Source organism: Eurosta solidaginis, chromosome 2 (assembly GCF_040869045.1).
Source record: "Eurosta solidaginis isolate ZX-2024a chromosome 2, ASM4086904v1, whole genome shotgun sequence".
Lineage (NCBI taxonomy): Eukaryota > Metazoa > Arthropoda > Insecta > Diptera > Tephritidae > Eurosta > Eurosta solidaginis.
The window spans coordinates 65,462,699-65,473,543 of record NC_090320.1 but is presented as its reverse complement, the minus strand read 5'-3'; the positions used below and the strand labels follow the sequence as shown (position 1 = coordinate 65,473,543).

At 38.7% G+C, this 10,845-nt stretch overlaps 1 long non-coding RNA gene across 1 annotated transcript; it reads right to left on the bottom strand.

The window, feature by feature from the left end:
• Positions 1-3,827: 3,827 nt before the first annotated feature.
• LOC137242173 (uncharacterized) lies at positions 3,828-5,829 on the bottom strand. The gene is made up of 3 exons (XR_010950107.1): positions 5,596-5,829; positions 5,379-5,535; positions 3,828-5,303 (listed from the first exon to the last, which is right to left on the bottom strand). It is a non-coding gene; the product is annotated as an uncharacterized lncRNA (long non-coding RNA).
• Positions 5,830-10,845: the final 5,016 nt, after the last annotated feature.

Genomic DNA, 10,845 nt, shown 5'->3' with positions numbered 1-10,845 from the left:
TATGGAAATTATCCTGTACTATAGCACTCATCAACAGCTTTCATTTGACATTCATATTGTATAAACACATTCTAGGGGTACCCGGGTCCACGTTTTGATCTCAAGACCCTAGACACGTAGCGAAAAAAAGGTAGACGTTGGCCGATTCTCAGACCTACCCAATATGCTCACAAAATTTCAAGAGAATCGGTTCAGCCGTTTCGGAGGAGTTCAGCCTCTAAAACCGTGACAGAAGAATTTTATATATTAGATAAGTAAATTATGTCAAAATTCAACTCCAGTAATGATATGGTGCAACAAAATACAAAAATAAAAGAAAATTTCAAAATGGGCTTGGCTCCGGCTTTTAATGCCATATGTCGAACAAAAATTTATCAATTCTTGTGAAATTTGGTAAGGAGATAGCTTCTATGACGATAACTGTTTTCTATGAAAATGGGCGAAATCGTTTGAAGTCACGCCCAGTTTTTACACACAGTCGACCGTCTGTCCTTCCGCTCGTCCGTTAACAAGATAACTTGAGCAAAAAACGACATATCTTTACTAAACTTAGTTCACGTACTTATCTGAACTCACTTTATCTTGGTATTAAAAATGGGCGAAATCTGACTATGACCACGCCCACTCTTTCGATATCGAAAATTTCGAGTAATAAAAAAATGCCATAATTCTGTACCAAATACGAAAATATGGATAGAACATGGTGATTGGATTGGTTTTTTGACGCAAAAGATAACTTTAGAAAAACCTTGTAAAATGGGTGTGACACCTACCATATTAAGTAAAAGAAAATGAAGAAGTTCTGCAGGGAGAAATCAAAAGCCCTTGGTATTCCAGGGTTACCCACGTTCATTTTTCTACATGGTGATTTTCCCTTATTTGACAAAAGGATGAAGGAAAATCGTTCCAAAAAACGTCACCCTTGGTCTACAATTTGGTTGACATTTCCCAGAGGTATGTGATATGGAATTAAAAACCACTTATAAACCATCTACGAAACCAACGCAGCTAAGCTCTCATCTGAGTATGTAATGTTCGGTTACAGCCGAACTTAGCCTTCCTTATTCGTTTTTGTTTAATCACATTGTGCTAATCTACAAAAGAAACAAATTGCATAAATGTGGCAAATTATACAATTAAAGGTCCATCTGCGAAGAGAGACCAAAAACTAAACCTACAAAAAATTGGGGAAAACGTACTGATGATCCAAAGATAAATGTGCAAGAAGCGGCAAAAGCCTATAATTTGAGCGTCAAACTAGCCACTTGGCTACTTAAGCAAGTCAACAAAAACAGCAACAACATAAACAACAGAATGATGACAAAAATAGCATACTATGTATGCAGTTAATTGTTGCTGGCACCAATATCAGGCGCTTAATAATGGGTAACTTCCAGCCATGCGCGACAACCAGCAATCAAGAAACATTGACAGGAAGGCGAGCAATGGCTGTGATGAAGTGAATTGAGGTAAAACTGTAATAATTAAGACAAAGTTAAAAAAAATATGGCAAAAGGGGTAAAAATTGAGTGCCGACAAAGACTTTATCACACGAATAAAGAAATGTTAAACTAAAGATATTTACTATTGGAAAAAACCATTGCTTGTGTCCCCAGGAGACCATGGGACTAGTTTTTTAAGGCGTGTGTGGATACATCAGCCTTTCATCCGGACTTTTATATGTATGTGTATACATAAGTGTATGAATTTGAATAGCAAAATGTAAAGTAAATGGTTATTATAATTATTATTGTTATTTGTAGTATTCGTAAAGTAGAAAGAGGGCGGTGAGCGCAAATTACCAGTAACAAATTCAAAATAATATATTTTTAACACGATAAACCGACTGGTTGCAAAACGCCGAGTCGGTTTACCTACAACAAAAAAGAAAAAACTATCAACGGATGGTCTATAATTTATGAAATGATATGCCTAAAAACAATGGTTACATAGAAGTAAAGAGAACAGTCATATGAGTGGATACATTGCAAGGTAGCCTAAGGGTCAATCCTCCAAAAAAAGACACCACGGATGAAAAGCTGGAAGTGAAAACTATTATCTTTTAATGCCCGAAAGCGTGAAGCAGATGTATAAAACCTGCAGGAATCCTATTTTGAACACGATAAATTTTGAGGTATCTTAATGAAATTTGGTATGTAACTTTCTGGGCACTCATCTCAGATCGCTATTTAAAATGAACGAAATCCGACTATAACCATGCCCACTTTTTCGATATCGAAAATTTCGAAAAACCGAAAAAGTGCGATAATTCATTACCAAAAACGGAAAAAGCGATGAAACTTGGTAGGTGGGTTGCCCTTATGACGCAGAATAGAAAATTAGTCAAATTTGGGACAATGGGCGTGACACTGCCCACTTTTAAAAGGAGGTAACTTAAAAGTTTTGCAAGCTGTAATTCGGCAGTCGTTGAAGATATCATGATGCAATTTGGCAGGAACTTCACTCCTATTACTATATGTTTTCCAAATAAAAATTAGCAAAATCAGATGACGAACACGCCACATTAAAAAAAAATTTAAAAGTGAAATTTTAACAAAAAATTTAATATCTTTACAGTATATAAGTACATTATGTCAACAAACCAATCCAGTGGTGCAACGAAATACAAAAATAAAAGAAAATTTAAAAATGGACGTGGCTCCGCCCTTTTTCTTTTAATTTGTCTAGAATACTTTTAATGCCATAAGTCGAACAAAATTGTACCAATCCTTGTGAAATTTGGTAAGGGCATAGCTTTAATGATATATGATAACTGTTTTCTGTGAAAATGGGCGAAATCGGTTGAAGCCACGTCCAGTTTTTATACACAGTCGACCGTATGTCCTTCCGCTCGGCCGTTAACAAGATAACTTGAGCAAAAAACGATATATCTTTACTAAACTTAGTTCACGTACTTATCTGAACTCATTTTATCTTGGTATTAAAAATGGGAGAAATCCGACTATGACCACGCCCACTTTTCAATATCGAAAATTTCGAAAAATTAAAAAATGCCATAATTCTATACCAAATACGAAAAAAGGGTTGAAACATGGTGATTGGATTGGTTTTTTGACGCAAAATATAACCTTAGAAAAAACCTTGTAAAATGGGTGTGACACCTACCATACTAAGTAGAAGAAAATGAAAAAGTTCTGCAGGGCGAAATCAAAAGCCCTTGGAATCATGACAGGAATACTGTACAGCGGTACCCGACAGATGATGTTCTGGGTCACCATGGTCCACATATTGGTTGAGAACGCCTTTACATATACAATTAAGGCCCATTCCTCTTTAATATACTCATTACAACTTTTCATTTGATACCCATATGGTACAAACACATCCTAGAGTCACCCCTGGTCCACCTTTATGGCGATATATCGAAAAGACGTCCACCTATAGAACTAAGGCCCTCTCTCTTCTAAAATACTCTTTTATACCTTTTAATTTCATACTCGTGTCATATAAACACATACCAGGTTTACCATAGGTTCATTTTCCTACATGGTGATTTCCCCTTACTTGACAAAGAATGAAGGAAAATCGTTACAAAACACGTGACCCTTGGTCTACAATTTGGTCGATATTTCCCAAACGTATGTTATATGGAATTAAAAACCACTTATAAACCCTCTACGAAACCCTACGAAACCAAATATTCAAATAAAACGAATTGATAGCTGATGAAAGATAGCAAAGGCAAGTTGCTTAACTTTTTAGTATTACCATTTGTATGCATCCATGAGAAAGACAATTTTGTCTCCAAAGCTCCCAGCTGAGTGTGTAATGTTCGTTTACACCCGAACTTAGCCTTCCTTACTTGTATTATTTTATATTTTATATTTATCTTAAAAATCGCTCAGGTATGTACATCTGTTCACTATATATTTTTTATCTTATACTGATGATTATTTGGATATTACGAATGGAATAAGATTGCTGTTCAGCGCTATTCATGAAAGGTATGATTCCGTCCTTACTTGTTTATTCTGGTTATTGTTATTCTCACTTCTTCATAATCTGGTGTGGCAACATTAATTTCATCGTCATCGATTAAGGGATCGATATTCATCGTGCCAGTTGATTTTTCTTGGTCTCCGGTAAACAATTTTTTCCTCGGCGTGGCACGAAGTGCTTTACTGATATGCTCCCACGACTTCTGCATTCCGTCAGGTTGACGTGTGCTCTCAGAGCGTAGTAAATGTAAGGTTATCGGTTCGTGCGCACATCTAAAACACTGGGGGCATCATGATGCCCGTTTATAAAAACGATGTCGATGTGATTGCGTGTATTTTGATCCGTGGAGACCTTGTGCAGGATATGACGAGGTGTTAGTCAGTTTGTCAAAGAAAATTATTTTTATTGTTTTAGCTCCTTCATTTATCACTTATATACTTTTATACCGAAAAATTTTTAGTTGTAGTTAGATACGTAGTTAACGAAAAATTGAAGAACTACATATACATAACAAAAAACACCTATCTTTTTATAAAACTAAGAATTTGAACTTGTAATTTCTTCTCGAACATACGCAATAAGAAATTGACAACTTGGGTTCTCGTGATATTCTCTAAATTCTGGAAAAGTTCGGGGCTTCTCGACATTCAATTTAGCGGGTCCATTGGCAGTATTATAAAGTGTTAGTGGTTGAACCCCTTCGAAACGGCTTGACCGATTCTCATGAAATTAGGTGAGCATACTGAGTAGGCCTGAGAATCGGATATTATCTATTTTTCATAGCCCAAAATGGTAATAGTGAGCCATCCCTCAAATTAATTTCATTTGAGACAACATTTTTATTTTTTGAAGTTATACTTCTTAAGGCGCAAACTTGCTTGTATGTATTCAAAAGAAAACTACCAATAAAATAGAAAAGCGCCTCTATTCTTGATATGTTTGTATGTATGTAGATAAATTTTCATTCCGCGAAGTGGACTTGTGACCGACTTAGTCTATATAAAATAGTGCATTGTGCAATTTACTTGAAATTTAGTACAGGGGTAATTCCGTGACTAAAAAATAATTTGAGAAGCGTCTCTTTCCGGGAAGTGGATCAGGGACCGGCCTATTCCAAAAAATCTTATTAATTGCACAATTCACTTCAAATTCGGTACAGGGGTACCTCTTTGACAAAGACAATATTTTAAAAGCTGTTTATTATGAGAAGTAGACCAGGGGCCAACCCATTCTTCATAAAACAGTTTACAGCTTTTTTCCTTAGCTTTCCGCAGGAATTTTGAAACCTTGACGAAGGACGATGAACTCCACTTAGCACAATGGCCGAATGTAGTCTTGTGTATCTTTAAAGATTTAATGAAAATAGATTGATTTAGTAGTTCTCTGTTGTTGGTTTGTTAGCCTTCATTTTTATTTACCTTTGTTCGTTGAAGCTTTGACAATAGAAAAGAGCTGTTTGCAGGAATCGTTGTGGAGATTAGTTTCATAAAATCGTTGAAAGTTGGTAAACATTTCCCATTTCGAATACAAATAATCTTCCTTGTTAGGGTACATGATCTTATAATCAAGTTTTATCTGTAATGTGTAAATGTATTTTTTAAAATCTGTGCACCAAATATGTAATGTCATTCTTACCAAATCAGGAACCCGCAAGTCAGAATACGTGGGTTACGCTTGGAGAAAATCAATGTTGGTTATTTCTTTTAGGTCATTGCTCACAAAATATTAAAGAAAGTACGCGAAATTTACTTTTTGATCAGAATTGACAGCACACAACAATAATGAACTCAACCAACTGCTTCTTCTTGCACATGTATGAGCATTGCCACAAATTTAACTATGAGCATGTTTAAAATAAAAATGTTTATATTTGAAGCAAACTTTTCATTTTTGATTTAAGCAGGGATGCACCTTAACGTTAAGCTAATCGTTTATCAAAAAATTTCCACCGTTTCCGTTGAAACACTTCGAAATATTATCGATAAAGAAATTATCAAGATAAATTGTATCTTGTTTTTAACCGAAACGAAAAGCTTTCGTTAACGTTAAAAACGTTAACGAAAACGTGATACTTTATGTTTGAATTGTGCTGGCAATGCTATAGCCATGGTGAAGCCGTAAGGTGGCAACAACGAGCGCACATACACACACAACCTCTATGTAATTTGTTTGTGTAATTCGTTGGTGGTAATGTCAAAAAAACTCTGAGAAATGTTCGTACTGTCAAAATTCATGAGAAAAGTTGCAATCAGCTTGGATAATGCTTTCACCTTTAATGACTCCGCCATCAATCAGCTTTGCCAGCATAGTTTGAAATTAATAATCAACATAAACGATTTGATTTCGTTTTGATATGGCAGAAAACGAAACGAAATCATTTCGTTAATTTGACGATCTTAACGTTAATAAACGAAACGAAATGACTTCGTTTCGTTTATTAACGTTGATTATCGTAACGAAATGATATCGTTTCGTTGGTTAAGCATGCCTGGATTTAAGTATGGAAAGTTGTGTGCTCAAGACATTTTTAAAATAAATACGAGCATATTTAAATTGAAAATGCAGCATTTTTAAATCAAATATAAAACATTTTAAAATGCAAAATGAATTTTTATTTTAAAAATTCCATTTTTAATTTAAAGATGTTGTTGAGCTACCAAGGTTTTTCGGTAACTAATTGTTTTAATAAAAAGCACAAACCGCAAATAAATTTCCACTTTAAACAATGTACATATGTTTATATTTATGTGCATATTGTGTGCATACTTATGTTCAAGAGCGGAATGATGAGTGTGGCAACAGTTAGTTAAAGTTTTGTATGATATGAGTTCAGCTGTTATGCTAAGGTGACCAGATTACATTTCAATATTAAGGTGACCAGGTTACAATATGATAAATACATTTATTACAGTGCTACTCAAAGTTATTTCTCCCATCTTGCAGTGGTTTCACTTGTGGCTCCGAACATCCTCCCCCCGTTGAAAGATTCGGGCTTTCAACAGAATCGTTGACGGGCAGGACGCACAGTTTACTTACTGCTCTACGCGTAGTACCAGTAGATGTTCGTAGAATGGCTACTCGTGCAACGCCGTCTGACACAGTAATGATATCCATTACGCGAGCTAATGGCCAGTTTTAGAGTGCCGTATTTTCATCCTTTATGCACACAACGTCGTTAACCTTAATATTTGCCTGTGGTTTACGCCACTTGGTACGCTGTTGGAGAAGAGTAAGGTATTCTTGACTCCATCGCTTCCAAAATACTTGTTGTATTTGAGTAACGCGTTGCCAACGGTCAAGTCGATTGTAGTTGAGATGAGTAAGATCAGGCTCAGGTAATGCTGTGAGCGGACCACCAATCAGAAAGTGCCCCGGCGTTAGTACGTCTAGATCATCTGAATTTTCTGAAATTGGTACAAGAGGACGAGAATTAATTACAGCTGAGATTTCACATACCAATGTGCGTAGTTCATCAAAGCCGAGAAGCGCAGAGCCCACTGAGCGATAAAAATGTTGCTTGGCCATTTTGACGGCTGCCTCCCACAAGCCACCAAAATGTGGCGAGCGGGGAGGTATAAACCGCCAGTCGAAGCCATTACTTAGACAGAAATTGTGAACTTCATCGCGATGTCTTTCGCTGAGGAGTAGCCGACGAAGGTCCTCCAGTTCGTTTCTAGCACCTACAAAATTAGTGGCATTATCAGACCAAATACAGCTTGGTATGCCACGTGTGGCAATGAACCGCTTCAGCGCTTTAAGAAATGCACTCGTTGAGAGGTCTTTAACTAGTTCCATCCAAACTGTCTTTGTTGAAAAGCTTATAAAAATACTTACGTAGCATTTCTGCGGTGATTTGCTACGAATTTCAGGTTTGTAGTAAAAGGGACCACAGTAGTCCACGCCGGTTATGGTGAATGCACGCGACGCCTGAACTCGTTCCATGGGTAAGTCAGCCATTATGTGCTGGACGTGGTCTTGATCTGCAACATATGATACACTTTCGCAATGCTCTTGCAACAGTTTTCCTCCCGCCAATAGGCCAACATTTTATCCGAATGGAAGCGAGCAAAGATTGAGGGCCTGCATGATGATTCTTGCGATGATAGTGAGTAATTATAGCAAATGTAAGCGGATGCTCCTTAGGAAGAATGCATGGATGCTGCGCTTCGAAGCCAAGATTTGAGCGCCTTAAACGCCCACCGACTCGAATGAGATCAAAGTCGTCAAGAAACGGAGATAGTGAGGCAATACTGCTTGAAACGTGGACACAGGAATTGTTTTTTAATGCTGCATACTCAGATCACAGCTGCGCCCTTTGAATAATGCGAATTAACAACTGAGTGCCGTGATGAATATTTTCAGATGTAAGCTGCGATGTTGTCGTCGAGTTTTTGAATTTGATGAATTTGCTTACGTACCCAAAAATTCGCTGTATCATAGAGAATGAGTTGATGTACTTGAAACTTAGCGTTATGTCGACCTTGTCGTTGACTGTAAGCAAAACCTTTTGACGAACTTCAGGAAGTTTTATCGGTGCCAAAGTGCTTTTGGGCCAGTTTTTCCTTGCTTTCTTTAAGGAATGATGGTCCATGCATCCAGAGCGTTGAGGCAATAAGGTCTCGTGGTACAGCCCCCTTTGACAACATGTCAGCTGAGTTCATGGCTGTGGGGACATAACGCCACTCCATGTCTCGCGTCAGCTGTTGGATGGCGCAAACACGATTTGCTACAAATACGTTGAATTTAGACGATTATTCTCGAAGCCACGATAGTACGACGGACGAGTCTGACCAGCAATAAAAACGACAGTTAAAAAGATCCATTTTTTTTAATTCTCCCACTAACTGCGCTAGCAACGCGAGAATGCAGAACGTTGCACAGCTGCGAAATCTTTGCAAAATTCCGACCAGGTCGTTTCTAGCGAGAGTGGCAAACTTTCGTCCCACTGTAGCTTATCGCTCCACATCCGTTGCATTATGATTTTCGCTTTAGTTAGTGTTGGACCTATCAATCCAAGTGGATCATAAAACCGAGCAATTGTGGATAGGACAGAGCGTTTAGAATGTTTACGAGAGGTTGGTGGTGGTGTGAATGAAAATAAAAATGTATCCTTGACAGGATCCCAAACAAGTCCCAGCGCCTTTGTGATTTCACTGCCGTCATCGAATTTTAAGAACTCTTCCCTCTCGGCATCGGGAATATTGCGAAGAACTTCCAAGTTGTTCGAACACCACTTACGTAGGTGAAAGTTGCCATTAATAAGAAGGTTGGAGGTTTGCTGCTTGATGTTTATAACTTCCTCAACTGAGTTTCCACCAGATATTAAATCGTCTACATAGAAGTCCCGAAGGACGATATCCGCACCAAGGGGGTACGTAAGCGATTCGTCGCACGCGAGCTGATGCATTGTTCGTATAGCTAAAAACGAGGCAGCCTTCGTGCCGTATGTGACCGTATCCAATTTGTAAATGCGTAGATCTTCTTCGGGAGATTCACGCCATAGTATGCACTGGAGCATGTTGTCTGGTATTGCGACTCGCACGCAGCGATACATCTTGCATATGTCTCCCGTTAGTGCAATTGAAAATGTTCGAAATCTAAGGAGAATGTTAAACAGTTTTGGCTGAATTGTTGGCCCTGCCATGAGCAGGTCGTTCAAGGACGAACCGGAAGTTGTTGTTGCAGAGCCGTCAAACACAACTCGCAGCTTTGTGGTGGTACTATCGTTTTTGGTTACACAATCGTGAGAAAGAAAATACCTGCATTCATGAGCAGAGGCGCTGGGTACTAAAGACATATGTTTTAGGTCGAGATATTCCTTCATAAATGCACTGTATTTTTCCTTAAGATATGGATTACGATTAAGTTTTTACTCAAGATTACGAAATCGACGACAGGCTTGCGTAAATGAGTCTCCTAGAGACTCTGGTCCATGTTTCATAGGCAGGCGAACTGAATATTCGCCTGAGTTCAAACGCGAGTAATTTTGCTTGAAATGCGTCTCACAGGCGAGTTCTTCTTTAGTGGATTTAGAGATGGGTTCGAAGACGTGCTCGATCTCCCAGAAGCGGCGAACTAAGTTCTCGAGTTGAGTACTAGTTATTGTGTTGGGAGGCTCTATGACGCTAGATGAACTCAGACTAACCACCAAGGACGATAAACTAAGGGCGTGCTGAATGCCCAACCAAGGCGAGTCTTTTGAAGCAGGGGCAATCCAGGTGCTAAGTGAATTTGACCCACACAAAGCAGCTCAAAAAAAGTCCTGCTCCGATGAGCAGATCAATCCGTTGTGGCAAATTTAAATTTGGATCGGCTAGCTGGATGTTCGAAGGAACCTTCCAATCAGTGGTGCTAACTGACAAACTAGGTTGATTTTCAGTGATGGTTTGAACAAAAGCGGCAGTGATGTTTGTTGCGAAATCTGAAGTCCGCGACTTCAGAACGATACCGACTGAATGCCCGTCAGTAGAGAGGTTAGCATCCCCAATTCCGGAAACGGAAACAAGAGATTTGGTTTTGCGTAGCTGTAGCTGATTGGCGAAACGAGTTGTGGTGAAGTGCAGCTGTGAGCCCGAATCCAAAAGAGCGCGACAAGATACGAAGGTTCCGGCTTGGTTTTTGATAAGAACTACAGCTGTGGCTAAGAGCACAGCATCAGGCGGAGAGAGGGCGTGGAGCGAGGCAGAGAAGGATGCTGTCATGGCATTTGATTGAGCGACGGATGGATGTAAAGCTAAAGGTGGAGTAGTGGGAGAGGCTGCAGGAAAGCGGTTAAAGTGCAAAAGCGTGTGATGCTTTGATTGGCAAGTGCGACATGATCCAGACTTGCAGTCGCGCATCTGATGGGCCTTCCTCAAACAATTAATACAAAGGCCTAGCTTCTTA